Consider the following 18,339-nt stretch of genomic DNA (forward strand, 5'->3'; position numbering starts at 1 on the left):
TACTATCCCTTGAAAAATAAATTAGTACAGAAATGAAAACAAACTCCATCATTCTACAGAGCTTTCAAATGCTGATATGTTTCTGAACACTCAGAGGGGAAAGCAAAAAATCAAAAAGCATCCTTGGATAGCTCGTAAATAATAAAAAACCCAAATGGTTGCCTACTGCCAAAACCCCAAGAAAGCAGCCCACGTCTTCTCTTTTAAAAAGGTAATGACATTTTCATTTTTCATCTATTCCCACTAATCAGAGACCAGGTACCCATGAACCCGGCTCGAAGTCATCTTTTAATAATTAAATCAGGGCTGCCATTGACCTCAACTAGCGCCAGAGGCTTCTGACTGCAGCCAAGCTCCGGAGAGGCTGAAGCCGGCTTGGGAATGGGAAGCGTGGGTCCAGGGGCCGGGAGCTTGCGTGCGTCGTAGCGTGGCGTGGCACTCCCAGGGCCCTTAGGCAATTCTCGCTCCCGAGGGCAGCGCCTCTCAGGCCATCCCCGAGGGGTCCCGAGAACGCACTCGGGCTCCAGGGCGGCGGTTCAAACGGGTGACTGTGCACCCCCGAGATTCCCCAGGCCCCTGCAGGGCTACTTGGGCGCAGAGCTGCGGAGGGGTCTCTGTCCCCAGACGTCCTCCTACTCCGGGCTGTCTGAGTCCTCGCCAGCAGCCGCCCTCTCCCACATCCCATCCTTCCTGCATCTGCCTCTCCGTTCCGGAGGGACTGTCCCGACCGCAAACCCACGTCGAGTAAGGAATGTGGAAAGTACAGGTGACAGAAGTGGCCTACACTCCTGCGTTATCCCTCCGTCTCTCCACACCTTGTGTCTCCATCTCTCCCCTTTCCTTCCCTCAGACCGTCATCTGTCATCCCCTGTCGCTCTAAGACCAGGATTTCAATTTCCCCAGCGAGGAATCTCACTAGGGGAACTTATCGCGACATCATAAATTAACGCGTTCATTTTGACTGAAAAACCGAAGGACTTTTTTCAGGCAAAGTAAATCTCGTCTGGTCGGTAAGGGCTAGCTTTACCAATTATATAATGGGGGTGGAGAGGACCTTTTGTATAAATTTAGTGAGCTAACGAGAAGTTCTAAGGTTTTGAAAAAAAAAAAAAAGCCACCTAAATATTCGACTGTATGACAGAAATTACTACACGTTTAGATATCAACTAAAAATATACAAGGGATACACGGTGTTTTCAGAACCCTTTCAAGCGGTTCTTAAAAGAGTCTAGCCCGATGCTCACTAGCACCGCCCCCACTCCACCACTCACCGCCCCCCAACCCACCTCCCCTGCCCTCGCCGCGCCCAACGGGTGAGCAGGAGGGACCTGACTTGGGGACCAGGAAAGAGGAAGGAAGCGTGAGGGGGGGGGGCGGGGGGACGGGTAGGGAAAGTGACGGGAGCAGTGAGAGCCGGAAATGAGTGGCTAGCGAGGCACCCGGGAGCTCCTTGTCCGGTGACGCTCTAGCCTCCGTGCGTTGTCTCTATGTTCCTCCGCTTCTGGTCTATTTATTGTCGCGGAGAAGCGGCGGCCGCCTCGCACCCGGAACAACAAAGCCGGGAAGACGGAGTCCGAGCCTCGGGGGCTCCTAGCAACGGGCCGGGGCGGGAGTTCCATGGAGACTGGGGAGCGCGCCCGTCTCATCCTCATCCTCGTCCTCCAGCTTCTCCTTCGCATCCGACGCAACCGGCAGCAGCGCTGCCGCCGAGTCCTCTGCCGCCGCTCCCTCTTCCCACGGTAGCCCCCCAGGCGACCCTGGGCGCGGGGAGCGCGGGAGGCTGAGCGGCCCGAACGTCGGGTGCCGGGCATCTGGGCGCGGGGTGGGCATGTGCGGAGCCCAGGTCAGACTTGGGGTAGGGTGTGCGGGGGCGGGCGACTGGAGGGCAGCCTCTGAGGTGGGGGAAACCGATCTGGTGGCCGAGGGAGGGCTCAGTTCTGAAGAGGACTGGGCGATATTTGGGGATCTCGTTAGGGATAACGGGTTGCGGGTGGGGCGTCCGTACCTGGAAGCGTTATCGAGCTTGGTGTAGGATAAGAAAAGAAGGGTTATTTTTCGTTTAAGCCACCACTAGGAAAGACAGGGAAGAGATTCCTCATCTGTCTCTGGAGCCATCTCCCAGGGGAGGAAGGACCGTGCAAAGATGCTAGGGGTCCGTTGCTTCTCAGAAAACTTACAGCGGCCTCTCTAGTAGCTCCCCAAAAGCGGCTTCATCGGTTTCTGGTTCTGGTAATGCCGGCAGCCCTGCTTTATCATATTATTATTATTTTTGACCAAATTTAGGATTGATAGAGAAGGATCTAGAACTGAAGAAGAGAAAATGAATTGTGGGTAGGGCTTAGCAGGGATGAGAGCCAGAATAAGTGATAAAAATAGCCCATAAAAGCCCTAAAAGTAAACCTAATGGGGTATAAGGACTTAAAAAAAAAAAAAATCTCTTCTACTGCCGAGATGTGCCTCTGCAGGCTCTGTCAATGTGCTCATTGCAATAAGACTCAAACTGCAGTCAGTCCACATCTGTGAGCTCTCTGACTGCATCTGTCACCTGCAGTTCCAAAGAGACCCTTGCAGTAAGTAGCATGAGCTTCTGTATTTACGGTTCAGAACAGTGCCTTAAAACTGTGACTCAAGAAAAGGGAGCATACTTGGTAGGGTGTGTGTGTGTGTGTGTGTGTGTGTGTGTGTTTGAGCAATGTGGACTATGGGAAAATTTAAAAAGAGATACCTAAGAAGGTTCAGCCATCCTGGCATAATTTCGTAGTCTCTGAGAAAATGGCAGTTCATTCCAGTTGAGAAGTGACTTTTAGCACTATCTGGTTGAAAGAATTATTGTTTGGTATGCCCAGTGAAGTACCAGTTTATGCTCTCTTGTTAGCCTTACATCACAAGCTGCTTAATGGTTTTATACTTTCCAAAATCATTTTAGGTGAGTAATTGAGGTTTTCCTGTAGCACAATGAAAAGGCCACATATACAAAGTTCTTTCGTAAAGTTGAAGATTAAAGATGAAAATAAAATTGACAAATCATAGGGGCAATTAGGTCAACCACAGCTTCTGTTTGTCCCCCACCCCTTTTGTTAAACCTGGCTTCTCAAGCAAAAAAAGATGTCATCCTTTTCCCCAGGCTCCTCTTTATATACCCTCTGCCCTCAAAATCAGTATCGGAAACTGTAGTGACCTACTGCTGTGTGCGCGTGATTAGCTGGCTTATTCCTGAATGAGGGCCAGCCAGAATATAGTTTTAGCATCTTAAGCTTTTAATATGGAATTGAGGTCCAGTGTCTGTTAAAGGAATTTCATTCATGTGCAAAAACGTGGACAAAATGGAAAGTGTGAACATTGGGAAACCTAAGTTGCATTTTAAGACTCTAAGAAGAAAAAGACAGTATTAACATCTTTAGATAAATGAATCAAAGACTGTTGCTTAATCTTTGTAGCAGTTCTGAGAAGGATTTGCTGGGATAGCCACAGTTGAGGCTGTGGATGTTGAATCCTGGGATTATCTTTGTGCATATGAGACTTGACGAAGTGTCCCTCAACCTCAGGGCTGCTATCAGACTCACTTGACCTAGACCTTATTTGCTGTCGTCTCTGTCTCTGTGTCTCTTCATTGTTTGAGTGAGGGTCAAGCCGTAGCTTCCACCTTTGTTAACAATTCAATGTCTGCTTTCCCTGCCCTCCTCTGCCCCAATACTCCCGACTTTGGCGGTGGTTTAATTCCTCTCTTTTCTTAATCATGTCCCAATCAAAAATGATTTTTTAAATGCTGTATCATGTCTGTTTCTTGTGGCATTTTCAACATGTGTCCTTGGCCTGCATATGCGTTTCATTAATGTGATTTTTGTCCGTTGCATTTTCCTTTTGTACCCCTCCTCTTTATTTGGAAAATTAGAGTGATTAAGTTAGAAGTTCTGTATTCATTCTGAATAATTGCCTGTTGTGAATACAACAGGTTAAGAACCTTGTGCTGAGAATCAAGAGCTTATATTAAAGTACATTCAAATTTTTGAACTTAGCAGATTGAAAGACGTTAGGCTTCCAAATGGCAATACTGCAATTCTAGACAGTCACTTTTTTTGAAGAGTATTGTAGAGCATGTTGTGTGTTTTAAATTGAACCTTAGATTTTCATGAATCTTATTCTAAAAAAATTATTCTTAAAATCAATCTTAACTGAAATTACATTCTGCCAAATTTGAGGGAACTACTTTTAGTGATTTCCCCAAGTTATTCTTAACATAGAAAATTGTCACATCAACATTTTTGTGGATGAACACTTACGGAATGCAGAATTTGCTATAAAGTAGAACAAATAAGAAACATATAGCTGAATGTCTTTGGAGAAAGTTATTTCTTCTCATGGTCGTGGCACATTATTTAAAAATCAGCAAATATTGTATAATCTAGTTAAGTGAACATAAGGACAGTTTTTAGATGGAGACCAGTAATAACCTAGGTATTGATTTCCTTCTGTTTCATCATAGACCATGTGATGAAATTATTCCTGTAAAATATAAACGTTTAAGTTTATTTTAGAAGAATTTATAGTAGAATATTTCCTCATTGTCTCTGAGTCAAAATCTCTGTTTTCAAATGTTAACTGTATTGTGACATTTGAACTAATAAAGATTCCCGGAAACTTACGTCCATTTTGTTGCACCTTCTGTATGCCTGTTGCCATGTCAGGTGTGTAAAGCTGGATGAAAGAGGTGTTTCCCTTCAGGTGCTTTTTGTGCACTTGTAGATGCAGAGAAATGACATATGCGGTAACAAAACATGACAGACACGATTTGAATTTTAAATTGTTTATTACATACTGCCTGGTACTGTCATTATTGGTGAATGGCCTTCATCACTATACTAAATTAGAAGTTTCTTGAGGATTAGGAGTATGAGTTGCTATCATATTGGATGTTCCTGCCCTGTGTGTATATTTTGAAGATTACCTTGTTAATAGAAGAAGAAACATGTTTATTTTATTTCACTTCAAGGGCTTAGCTAATGAATGAAGAGAACCTTTTTAAAATCTAATTCTTGATGCCTAAAATTTAAACTTTGTATTCTGGCTGTGGGCCTGCAAGTTACAAGCAGTGACTCATGAGTAGGGCTTTCTTCTGACCGATTCGAACAATAAGGATAATGATGGACTACCTTCACTTGCGTAGATACAGTATTTGCTCTTGTCACCTGACTACCACTTTGGGAAATTTCAAAAGGATGAGAAACTATACATATCTGAGTTTTTTCCAGGCTACATAGACAAGATTTGATTTTTGTATTATTAACCAGTCTTTTCTTTAGAAGGCAGATGGAGTTTGTGTGTTTGTATAGTTGTGAAAAAGCAGAATTCCAGAAGTATGTCCTTAGTGGAAAGGAATCAGGTCATGTCAGAAATTCTACTCATCTGTGACTAAAGGGTGATAAAGTTGAGAATTTGGTTTAAAAGGCTGGTTTTGTGGGTGGAAGCATGCTGCTATGGATCCCATTAAATGTTAAAAGAAACATAAGAGGATGATTTCTGGCAGTTCAGATGTGCCTTCATTTGGGAGGCAATAATGAAACTGTTTAAAATTTCACCGAAAAATACAGCACAGAAATTTGGCTGTTGGTTACTTTCACCATCCATTAATAAAAAATACTGAAAACCAGATGGTGTGTTAAGGACAGAGTTTTCTTAGGACATATGTGGATGACTTTAGCATTGAGTTGTGCTTAGCACAAGATAGACATCTGCCTGTAGACATTGGACCATGGTATGTTTTTGTTTTTTAACTCACTAGGTGAGGACTTAAGTTTTACTTAAAAGAAGCAAAAAAAAAAAAAAAATGTATTTCCATTAATAAAATGGTTCCAGAGAATCAGGTGTTAACTTTCCCACTCCTGATAAATTACAGTTATTTCCGTTGTGAGACAGAACAGTTTTGATCAGAATCAGTTACATTTTCTTGATATTAGGGTTGGTACAACACTTAAGAGTAGGACTGTGGATACAGGCTGCCTGTATTCAGCATCATCGCTGTGCTTTTAATTAATGGAATGGCCTTGAGTATTAAATAGCTTTCTCACTGCCCTGAGCCCCAGTCTCCTCATCTGTACTAGGGGGTTAATATTACTACTACCTTACAGGGTTGCTGTGAGACTTAAGTATAAAGCACTTAGAACTTTATTCAAAAACTGAAAAAAGTATTAGCAGGTGCTAGTAGCAGTAGCGCTGGATAGTATATTAAAGGTGAACTGTTAGACCCCTTGGATGCTTTGTTTCTTTTGTTGAGAGGCTTTCTACTAGAGCATTGAAATTCTTTCTTTCTTTCTGGTCACTGACTATTGGACTCATCTCTGCTGTTAGGTTTTAGAAGCGGGAAGCACAGGCATCTGGTTATCACTGATGGCAGATGGACTAAGTAAAGAGAGACATCTCTGTTTCTTGGAAAAGGAAGGCCAACAAAGCCTGGGCTGGCACCGCGTTGCAGCTATTGAAATGCTGTTTCCCTGTGGACTTGACTTGTTTAGCTGTATGATACTTCTGAATAAAAGGAATAGACCCCAATGGTTTCATTTAACAGAATTAAGCTTTCTTTAGAAGGCACTATTTTTTGCTTGTATAATCTTAGTTGATGGTAAACTTGAAACTTGTTAGTATCAGTGTAAAGCCATTTATTGAGTTTTGTGTGCCACTATAAATGTTCTAATAGTCGCTTTTTTTGTAATTTTAGAAGTAGCTAAAATTGCTGCTCTGCTCCGGTAATTCAAGTGGCTCAAGAATGACTTCGTAGGATTGCAGAATTATTTGTTTATGGTAAGACTAAAAACAAATACTGAAGCTACCTAATCAGGAAAATAATTTGATAATTATAGTTTCGTTTAGGCTGCTGTTTAAATAGCTAACTTTAAAAAGTTAAGTCCCAATGTTTTAGTTTAGTTGTGTGGACATTGGAAACTGCTGACTAAAAAGAACCGTTTCTGCCTAAACAAAGTGAATTGCAAACTACTGTTCTTTCTATTTTGGCTAATCTCCAGCTCTTGGTTTTTAGTTGAAATCCATTTTTATAATATATGTACTATAGAGGTTTATATAAAATATACTATTAAAAGCATATTTTGCTTTAAACATTCAGGGTAAAATGTTGTAATTCCTTCCTCCTTGTGCTGGTTTTGTTTATCTGTTTTAGCTGGTTTTTATAAGCTTCCACACACTAAGGAGGTTGGCAAATATGCGTGTATGGAGAGGTGTGACTTTTGTTTTCCTGTTTAAGAGAGGAAATGATGACAGTTGTACCAAATAGATAGAGATATATATTTCCTTTAGTTTTAGATAGTCTGAGGACTGTGCAGGGTATTTTTTTTTTTTTTTTTTCTTTTGAGGCAGAGTCTTGCTCTGTGGTCCAGACTGGAGTGCAGTGGTGCCATCTTGCTTCATTGTAACTTTTGCCTCCCAGGTTCGAGTGATTCTTGTGCCTCAGCCAGCCAAGTAGCTGGGATTACAGGCATGCACAACCACGCTTGGCTAATGTTTATATTTTTAGTAGAGGTGGGTTTCCTTATGTTGGCCAAGCTGGTCTCCAACTCCTGGCCTCAAGTGATTTACCCATCTCAGCTTCTCAAGGTGCTAGGATTATGGGAATGAGCCATCATGGATGGCCTGTGTTAGGAAATTTTTAAGAAAACAAGTCATCAAGGTATCAGTACTATTGTCCACAATAAAATTTGCCTGTTTTGAAAAAAAGTTCTGTCTAACATGTTGTTAATGTTTCTCTAGTGTTCTTTTTTGTTTGGTTGGTCGGTTGGTTGGTTTTTAGAGACAGGGTCTTGCTCTGTCGCCTAGGCTGGAGTGCAGTGGTGGGGTCTTGGCTCACTGCAGCCTCCATTTTCCGGGTTCAAGCAATTCTCCTGCCTCAGCCTCCTAAGAATCTGGCATTACAGGCGCCTGCTGTCACGTCTGACTTTTTTTTATTTTTTTTTTATTTTTAGTAAAGACAAGGTTTTATCACATTGACCAGGCTGATCTTGAACTTCTGACTTCTTGACTTCTGACCCTCCGCCTCAAGTGCTGAGATTACAGGCATGAGCCACCACGCCTAGCCCCAGTGTTGTTTCTACCACACTCTTTTTCAGGGACAGATGTTGCTGTCTTTCAGATATGAACATAATAAAGTCAATGTGTAACCCAAAAGTGCAAATATGAAGATGGGAATTTGATTTATGAATGTGGTCAACATTTGTTGAGTGCATTACTGTTTGAAACTCAGTTAATGAACTTGAAGCTTTTGTAGAACAAGGACCATCCTTTTTAATTTATCAGAGACTTTTGGTGAGCCACAAGCATTTTTTCTCTTACCTATATATGGCTGCAGTGTGTTCCTTGGGCATTTCCCAGGAACTTATGTGCATGTACAACCTAGGAAAATTGTAATCAGCATCCCTTAATTGCTTGTGGGTTGACCACATTCCAGGATCTTTGCTAGTTACAGATTAGGGTGGTTGCAGGAATCACAAACAACCACACTGAAGGCACCATGACTAATTCATTAGACCATCTTCAACAGAAATGAGTGTGCTAATTTTAAAGGTACTCTGTTCTTTATGCTTCTTTTGTAGGGAGATGGGGGGAGCCTTCAGTAAGGGATACTGATTGGCTCAACAGATTAAAAAGCTGTGTTAATAATGGAAATCTCTAGGTCTCAGTATACCAGAGAAAGCCTTTGGCTGACTAGCCACCGCTCTTTTTTTTTTAATTTTTAGAAATTTCAACACTACTCCTTGTCTGTGGCCAGTAATCTTGAAACTTCCATTTCAATGTGCAGTACAAAACAACTTGGATATTTAATTTGTCTGTACATTTAGAATGTCTGCCTCTTGATTTACTCTTTCTAGGCTTTTGGTTTTGGCCTGTTCGAATTAGAAGAGTTTCAGATGCCTGAAACCCGTATTCTGAATTTGTCTGGGTTATATAGTTTTGTTCTCTCTTTTTAAATAGAGGAAAAATGGCTTTATCATCAAACCTTGTTTGGTTGATATCCTGGAGGTAAATAACAGGGTTGCCCTTCTCTGATGACCAGCTATCATGGAATTAGCTGTAGGCTGTAGAACATGGGTGAGGTAGAACCTTGGGGATGAAGTAAAGGAGAGTAACTTTCAGAGGATGAGAAAAGATAATATTAAAAGTGCTGAAGGTCAAAGGTATGTTTTAATTAAAATAATTCTTTTCTTACATCAGAAACTTATTTTTGCATCTGTAAAAACTCCTGGAACACAGTTGTCCTTCAGGATTCGGGAGTCTGACCTAAAACCATTAGTAACTTGTTAGGTGTAGGAGCACTAAATATAACACACCAGAAAGTGAAATAAGGGAATCATAGGATACTGTCGGAGAACTTGAGTGGGTTGAGGCTACTCAGATTCTTATTTCCCTGGTGAAAGATATCTACTCTTTACACTTACCTGCCCCTAACCCCACAAACCATTTTCTCAGTTGTTCTTAAGGTATTTATTTAATTCATCAACTTTTTATTGTGTTTAGGACCAAATGCCAGCAACTGAGAGCCAAGTTCTAAAGACTCACATTTAAATTAAACAGTTATCTTCAAAGGAGCTTGGTGCCTGCAGTTCAGTAGACACTTACAACACAAACAGTACCGTTCATTTGCTGTGCCCTCTGCCAGGTTGCTCTTTTCTCTGTATTTCATATGGCTGGTTACCTCTTACCCTTTAAGATCTCATTTTAAGAAGTATTTCTTATCCCTTAAGAGTTGAAAGGCCTTCCCCTGGGTCATTCCTCCTGAAGTTTCTTCTTTGTTATCTCATTTCCTTTACAACGTAGATCATATTCTCTTGATTATTTTGTCAGCCTATCTGTTGTCTCTTTCATCCACTGAAATACAACTGCCATGAGGGTTCCTTGCCTGACCATTTTGTTCTGAACTGTATTCCCAGTGTCTACCCGCAGGGCTTGCTTCACATCAGTTGCATACTAAATATGCAATTATGCGTAAAAGTTTCCAAGTTGAATGAGTGGGGAAAGGACAATTTAGGCAGCTATAAAACCAGGAAACAGTCTTTTATTGGAAGAGGAGTGGTATAAAACTGAAAATGTTAGGTGTGTTGGAAGTGGAAGATTAGGTTATATAAGAAAGATGGAAGGTGGGAAGTCCACTGCATTCCAAGGCAAGCAGATGAGATTCTGTTTTTCATTCTAAGAGAGCCAAGAGATGTTTCTTCAAATAGGTATATAGCACAGTTAGGAAGATAATCCTCGTAGCTGTTTGGTAGATGGATTAGATCATGGAGACTGCAAGCAGAAAGTTCATTAGAAGCCTGTAGCTATAATGACATGTGAGTGGGCCTAAAATAAAACATGGATGCTTTGGATGCAGAAAAGAAGTTATTAAAAGTTAACTGAGCAGAGGAAAAAAATGAGAGATGAAGGATAATTCTGAAATTTCTGGTTCAGGTGAGTGAATGTTAATTGTGACTCACTCCATTCACAAAATTACAAAGAGCAAGATTTTTTGAGGGGCCTAATGAGTTTTGTTTGGATGTGTTGATTTTAAGAGATATGCCTAATAGATGATTGGGAATATGGATTCAGATCTCTGATAGATCAGGATTGATGTAAGAGCCAGCCATAAGCTCGTAGATAGCAACTGAGGCCGGGAAAGTAAAGAGGAAAAGGATTTAAGGCAGTGGTTTATAACCTTTAGGGATCTTAAACCCATTGATAATATGAAGAAAACAATGGCCTTCTCAAGTACACATACAGATTAGTGTGTATACAATCTCAGGGGGTTCCTAACCTCTGAAACCTATTGTTGAGCTTTTCAGGGTCTGGCATGGATTTCAGTTAAGAACTTCTGATTTAAGGAACAGACAGAGAAGTATTTGAGATGGGGAGAGAACTCAAGAAAGGTGCCTCAGAATCCAGGGATAGCATGGCAAGGGAGCAGTTGGAGAATCAGAGGTTCCCAGTGCTTTATGCTCTAGAGTAGGAGGGACTTTCAAGTGTTCCATTGGATTCAGCAGTGAGCCATTCATTTGTAATGTTTTGTACTGTGTAGAGGCGGAGGGCAGATTATGCCGGTTTGGAGAGTGAAGTGGGAGTCTGGGAAACAAGGCAAGGTAAACAGAGAGTAGAGTCTTGATGTTTGATGAACAGTACTGATAGAAGAATAGAGCCCTTTTTAAGGACTTCCTGAAAGGAAAATTCTATTATTTTGATTACCTATGATGATATTTCAACCCAGTGGTTCTCCACTGACTACACGTTAGAAACATCTTAGAAATGTTTAAAATTAGGGACTTACCAAAGCAAACTAAGTCTGTATCTTTGGGATTTGAGCATCTTCATAGTTGTTACCTTGTTTCTGTTGTTTTGTCTTTCTCTTTGTCTTTTTATTTATTTATTTAAGACACAATCTCACTCTCTAACCCAGACTGCAGTGCAGTGGTGTGATCATAACTCACTGCAGCCTCAACTTCCCAGGCTCAATCCTCTTTTTTTTTTTTTAATTGCATTTTAGGTTTTGGGGTACATGTGAAGAACATGCAAGATAGTTGCATAGGTACACATGTGGCAGTGTGATTTGCTGCCTTCCTCCCCTTCACCTGTACCCGGCATTTCTCCCCATGCTATCTCTCCCCATGCTATCTCTCCCCAACTCCTCACCCCGGCTGTCCCTCCCCTATTCCCCCCAACAGACCCCAGTGTGTAGTGCTCCCCTCCCTGTGTCCATGTGTTCTCATTGTTCAACACCCGCCTATGAGTGAGAACATGCGGTATTTCATTTTCTGTTCTTGTGTCAGCCTCCTGAGTAGCTGGGCCTATAAGCACACACCCCCACACCTGGCTAATTTTTTGTATTTTTTGTAGAGACAGATTCTCACCATGTTGCCCAGGCTGGTCTCTTAACTCCTTGGCTCAAGCAGCCTGCCCACCTTGGCCTCCCAAAGTGCTGGAATTATAGGCATGAGTCTACCATGCCTGGCCTTGTCTTTTTCTTAATAGCTAAGAACCAATGTTACAATCAGAAAACTTCCTTATCACTCTTGTGTGTTCTGTGTAAGAACGCTTTCTTTTACTTGTATATTATCATTAAATTACTCACCCTACTATTGTGCTAGTGTTCTTGACTTTCTCATAGACCATAATTTCAGGTTTTAAAATGTATAGCTTTCTTCTGATCTCTAGCCAAGTTCTCCATATTTATCTTTTTTGAGTGATGCAGCCTTCAGTCAGTTACTCAGATCTGACAAGTTCTGAGTAAAATAAGAAATTCTTAGTGGTACTTATATGTGGAAAGAGTATTCATTATGTAATCATGTTTGTTTTGTTTATTTTTTACTGTTTTTTAAAGCAGAAATGTTTGCGCTATATTTTACTTTCCCAAGTAGTTAATTTCATAATCTGACCTTCCTTTTCTTAAAATGGCACTTGTGCATGGCATAGACCCTAAACAGGTTGTCTGTGCTATAGCATTTTATGTGAAGGGTAACTCTGTAAAAGCAGTTGAAAGGAAACTATCAAAATCGGAAATTTCACCTGTTGTATTTTCCCCATGCAGCACTTTCTCTTGATTGAATTCTTGATGAGTTATCAGTGCTTCAAGCTTGAGCGCTGCATTCACACCCTTGAAATAAATCAGAATATAGAGAAGCTTGATCTTGAAGCATGCCAATTTTGACACCAACTTATGAGAGGATTTATTCAGTCTTTTAGCTACCTAGTGAATTAACATTTCCACTTGTAAATGAAAATGGTAATCTTTCAAAAATTATGCCATTTGGTTAGTTAAATTATGCCGTTTAGTGGCTAAATTGGTCTTACAAATTAGAGTCACTTATGGGTAGCTTAGGACAAATATCAATGTTCTCTGTAAAGAAATAAAACTTTCCAGCTTTTAAAATTATAGTCTGTAATATGGGAAGTAGGGACACATATAAGACTTGCTCAAGAAAACAGATACCTTACATTTCAATGAAAGGAACATCATAAAGTTATATTACAATTTAATATCCAAACCTTTTATGCATCTAATTTTCCTGCCTTTTTGCAGGTACCCAAAGTAAAATTTAGCATAGTACCTATTTTGTAATATGTGGTAGATTTGGTCAGTCTTTTCCTGTTTCCTTCCATTTGGAATGGCTTTGTTACTATTGGAGTTTTGTGAGTTTTTTTTTTTTTTTAATTCACTGTTAAATTTAGTGCTTTTTTCAGTACTCATTCCACTTAACAGATAAATCAAAGTTGTATTCTTTATTTTGGCCCCTTGCTTTTAAACTTGAAGGAATATGATTTGTTTTTGTGTTCCAAAGCTTGAGGACTGCAGTGAATAACTAGAAATCCTTTCCATTTTTTAACATTTCTCCATCCATAGAAGTTGAAGAAAGGAGATACGATGATAGCAACAGTGATAATAGCTAAATTTGAATGCTTATCACGTGTGAATACTGTGCCAAGCGCTTCATAGGAAATTGAATCTTCGCAACACTGTGGAAGTTTCTGGCCTTATTTTACAGAGGAGGATATTGAGGCATAAAGGTGTTAACTTATCCAGTCTTATGGCTAATAAGTGCTGGAGTCTAGATTTAATCCCAGCATTCTGCTGAGCTCTTCGACTTGAGAGAGAGAGAGAGAGAGAGAGAGAGAATGTATAAGTAACATTGCTTTTTAATAACCTCAAGCTAGCAGTTAAGCTCTGCAGACATTTTATTGAATGTGTATGGTGCGTTGGGAACTATGCCAAGGCTGGAGTACAGAAATAAAGATTTGCTCATGCTTCTGAGGAGCTTATTGTCTATCGAGGAGACATATAAATAGGAAGGATATTACCATAGTTTGACTATAGTTTGGAAAACTGCTGTGGTAGAAGTGTGCTTAGTAACATGGTAATGGGACTCAGAATAGGGACACTCTGGCTGAGTATTGAGGATCAGATTTCTGACTTCCTTTGATTTTTTTCTTTTTTTTTTTGAGACGGAGTTTCACTCTTGTTACCCAGGCTGGAGTGCAATGGCGCGATCTCAGCTCACTGCAACCTCCGCCCCCTGGGTTCAGCCAATTCTCCTGCCTCAGCCTCCTGAGTAGCTGGAATCACAGGCACATGCCACCGTGCCCAGCTAATTTTTTGTAATTTTTTAGTAGAGACGGGGTTTCACCATGTTGACCAGGATGGTCTCGATCTGCCGACCTCGTGATCCACCTGCCTCAGCCTCCGAAAGTGCTGGGATTACAGGCTTGAGCCACCGCGCCCGGCCTCCTTTGATTTTTAAATTTCACCTATCATGATTTTAATTACCTTCTGTACTAGGATTTCCAAATTTTCATTTCCAGTCTTGACCTAGACCTGTCCTGAGCAATGGACTTTTAGCTGATTAACTGTTCCGTGTCTCTTCTTGGATGTCTCACAAGTTCCTTCAGCTCAAAAAGTCCAAAACATTTGTCCTGAATTGTTAACTCCCTCATACTTTTCTCAGCTATCCTGCAAACCTGCTCTCTCTCCAGTGTTTCCTATCTTAGTAAATAGTGTCTTAGGCCACAAACTGGCAATCATTCTCCATCTCCCTTCTTTCTATCCGCATATCAGTCACAAAGTTCTGTTCACTCTGTCTCCTAAACTGTTGCTCTTCTGTCTACTACTTTCCATTTTCAAACAGCACTGGTCCTTGCTGTCATCTTGCCTGGACTGCTGTGCTAGACCCCCCTTACCCGTTCTTCTCCTTCAGTCCATTCTCCCATTGCAGAGTGGTGGTGATACATTTTTATAATGCAAATACGTGATGTCAGGTCTTGCTTTTCTTTTAGCTGACCATTACTTTTGAGATAAATATGAAAATTCTTAACATGGCATAGAAGGCATGATTTGACCCCTCCTTGCATCTCTAGCTTCGTCTTATGCCACTTTCCCTTTCACTTTTCCCATTGTAGTCATGCTGCTGATTCTTCCTTCAGGTCTGAGCAGTTCCTACTCTTAACTCAGCTGAGAACGTCTGCCATTTCCTGAACCAAGTCTGTTCACTGCCAGGTCCCTATCCCCTAGCATGGGGCTTAATGCTTAGATTTCCAGTTCATTATTACAGAATTCATTGAATGAAGGTGATGCTGAGCTGTAGAACAAGTGGGAGTCGATCACATGTAGAAGTGGAGGTAAATGATTTTCAGCAGAATGAATTAGATTAAGCAGGCAAAAGGTTAATATTTTTTACATATTAGAGCTTCCATAAATCAATAAGAAATCTTAGAAGGAAAATGAACAGAAGACAGGAGGCAGCTAACTTTAAAGAAATACAAATGGTTAGGAATAGAGTCACGCATTGCTTAATGACAAGGCTGTGTTCTGCGAAGTGAGTTTATGATTGTGTGAACATCATAGAGTATGCTTACATAAGCCCAGATGGTAGAATCTACTACACACCTAGGCTATATGCTATAGCCTATTGCTTGTAGGCTGTAACCCTGTACAGCATGTTTTTTTACTGAGTACTGTAGGCAGTTGTAACATAATGATAAGTATTTGGGTATTAAACATAGAAAAGGTATAGTAGAAATACAGTATTATATGAGGTCTGTTATCGACCGAAACATTGTTAGGCAGCGCATGACTATATTTGAAAAGTTCACCCTCATTAGTATTCAAGGAAAATCATTTAATTCATTATTGTCGCTTTTCATATCTCAGGTTGTTAAAGATTTTTATAAAATCCTTTGGTGACTAGGTAAGACAGCATGTGCGTATGATCCCAATCTTGTTTCATATGCACAGATAAATATACAGATTTAGAGCCTAGAACCATGTGCTTATATGAGCATAGAAAAAAACAGTTATCACTGGTAGGGTTATAGGTGACTGTTTTATTCAAGTATTATGTAATCAGAAAATGATGTGCTATCTTCTTTAAATCTTGTATATTTAGACAATTTATCTGAAATATTAAGAAATCTATTCAAAATAAAAGTTGCTTTTATATAATGAGGAATCGTGTGCCAAATGGCTCGTCTTTGAGTTTGAATTTCAAAATTTAAAGTTGCAGTCAGTAAAATACACTTTTTTCCTTTATCCATAATAGTTTATTAGTTAAAATTATTGTTAGTGTTGACTAATACATTACTTTAAAAGAAGCATATCATAATTTATGAGGTTTTTGTTCTTCAAAACAGTCATGGGAAGTAAGTGATACTGTGTTTTACAAGTGAGAACAGAAGCAGTAAAGAACTAGTGCACTGTCATGTAGCTTCCATTACCATTCATGTCTACTGTCTTAGCATCCACATTTTTTTTTTTTTTTTTTTTTGAGATGGAGTCTCGCTGTGTCGCCCAGGCTGAAGTGCAGTGGCACAATCTCTGGTCACTGCAACCTCTGCCTCCCGGGTTCAAGTGATTCTCTTGCCTCTCTTGCCTCCCTTGCCTCCCAAGTAGCTGGGACTACAGGTGCCCACCACCACACCTGGCTAATTTTTATATTTTTAGTAGAGGCAGGGTTTCACCATATTGGCCAGGCTGGTCTCGAACTCCTGACTTCAAATGATCCACCCACCTTGGGCTCCCAAAGTGGTGAGATTACAGGCATGAGCCAACCGCGCCTAGCCAGCATCCAAGTATTCTTACTTTACAGGTGTATTTTAATATTCATTGAAACAGTGAAAATCTTAAATAGACTACTGTTTCAACATTATTAAGATGAGTCAAGTTTTCAATTATATCTTCTTAATATTGTAAAATATTTTATTTTTTTCAGCTGGAATTTTTGCATGAGAGTGTAAACCATTGAATTTATCTTTTCTTAAACAGTCATTCAGAAAATCAGTATCATTTAAATCTTTCCCCATCACCTTTTAGACACCATTACAAATAATGTCATTGACTGGAGCATAAAATACACTCCCTTATATTTTTAATAAAAAGATGCTGGCAACCTCAGAGTTGTTGACTAATTTCCATTAAAAAACAGTACCTTGTAGCTTTCTTAATATAGATTTTTGTAATCATAATTCACTTTGATACATAATTATTCACATGAATGCTACCTGCTTATCAGTCTCCAGACTGAATATCCAGATTGAGTCTCATAGCTAGTAGGTGGAAACATATGTAATGAAGGTAGTTTAACTTCTGTTTAACTTAATGTAATGATGTTTTTTGTACATCACATACTTTTGCTTTCACTTAAGCATTTGTTAAATGTTTTATGGGTGGTATAATATGCAGTCTTTTTCTTTGGAAGATACAAGGTTTTTTATAGCCAGGCAAACTGTTGGTAAAATTTTCTTCATGTGGCTAGACTACAAAAATGTCCTCATGATAGAATATCACCCTGCGAAGCAAATTCAAGGTTTTCAACTGTTACACCTTAGTGCATCTAACTGTCTCCCGTTACTGCCCCTTTGAACACAAATGCATGCTGAAGGGAAAGTGGGGAGTTCAGAATTGATGATAATTTATCTAAACTAACAGAATAGCTGTAGAATTAAAATGGAAATTTATGGTATAATTTCTACAGTTGTCTAGAATATATCTTCATCTAATATGTTAGACTCCTAGGATTTTAGAATTAGATGAGAATCTTACAAACCATCAGTCTAGTCTCATCTTTCATCTAATAGAAGACTCGCTTTATGTCACTCTTAACTGTTAATTATCTAGCCCTACCTTCTTTTTTTGGACACGTCTTCTGGGGAGCCCACTACTTTGCAGTATAAGCATGTGGTTTTTTTTTTTTTTTTGTGGCTTCATGAGATCTTTCATGTGACTTCAATTGACTGTCAGTTTTCTTTTTTATTCAGTTATTTGAGAACAGCTACTCTTTTTCCATTCTTATACTAAACGTTCTAAGATTGTCTTCACACAGCTCACTGTTTTTATATTTCACACCATTGTACTTTCCTTTGGCTATTTGAAAGTAATAATATCTTTAAATAATAATTTATTTGATAAATTCAGGATATTCTAGATGTTTCAATAACAAATGGTATCACTTTCTCTGATCCGGACACTCCTATGTAACCTAGGTTTGTGTGTGTATGTGTTTGTTTAAGTAATACAGTACAGTATATTTTGAACCCCATGTTGTCTTAGTACAACCTATTATTAAATAAAGTCTTGATCTTAAACAGCTTTTAGATATTATTTTGGAAATTTTTAGGCAGAAATGTGGGGAGAGTAGTATAATGAACATTCATATATCTCACCAAGGGTTTTTTTTTTCCCCTTATTATTTTGCTTTATTTTTTTGAGACAGAGTCTCACTCTGTCACCCAGGCTAGAGTGCAGTAACGCCATCATGGCTCATCGCAACCTCAGCCTCCCAGGTTCAGTCCACCTCAGCCTCTCAAGTAGATGGCACCACAGGGGTG

The 18,339-nt window shown here is 39.9% G+C and overlaps 1 protein-coding gene across 7 annotated transcripts in view; it reads left to right on the forward strand.

Moving 5' to 3' along the window:
* Window positions 1–518: 518 nt before the first annotated feature.
* TBPL1 (TATA-box binding protein like 1) overlaps window positions 519–18,339 on the forward strand; it is a 32,294-nt gene continuing 14,473 nt past the window's right edge. The window contains exons 1-2 of one of the 7 annotated variants that reach the window (XM_035296748.3): window positions 519–766; window positions 6,713–6,795. The gene's annotated coding sequence lies outside the window, so the exon portion shown is untranslated. Of the gene's footprint in view, window positions 767–1,537; window positions 1,844–1,988; window positions 2,571–6,712; window positions 6,796–18,339 lie in introns of those variants that run through there. The other 6 variants (XM_008995096.4, XM_008995095.4, XM_035296749.3 and 3 more) reach the window with 6 other exon arrangements.

The sequence above is a fragment of the Callithrix jacchus genome, chromosome 4, assembly GCF_049354715.1.
Source record: "Callithrix jacchus isolate 240 chromosome 4, calJac240_pri, whole genome shotgun sequence".
NCBI classification, from domain to species: domain Eukaryota; kingdom Metazoa; phylum Chordata; class Mammalia; order Primates; family Cebidae; genus Callithrix; species Callithrix jacchus.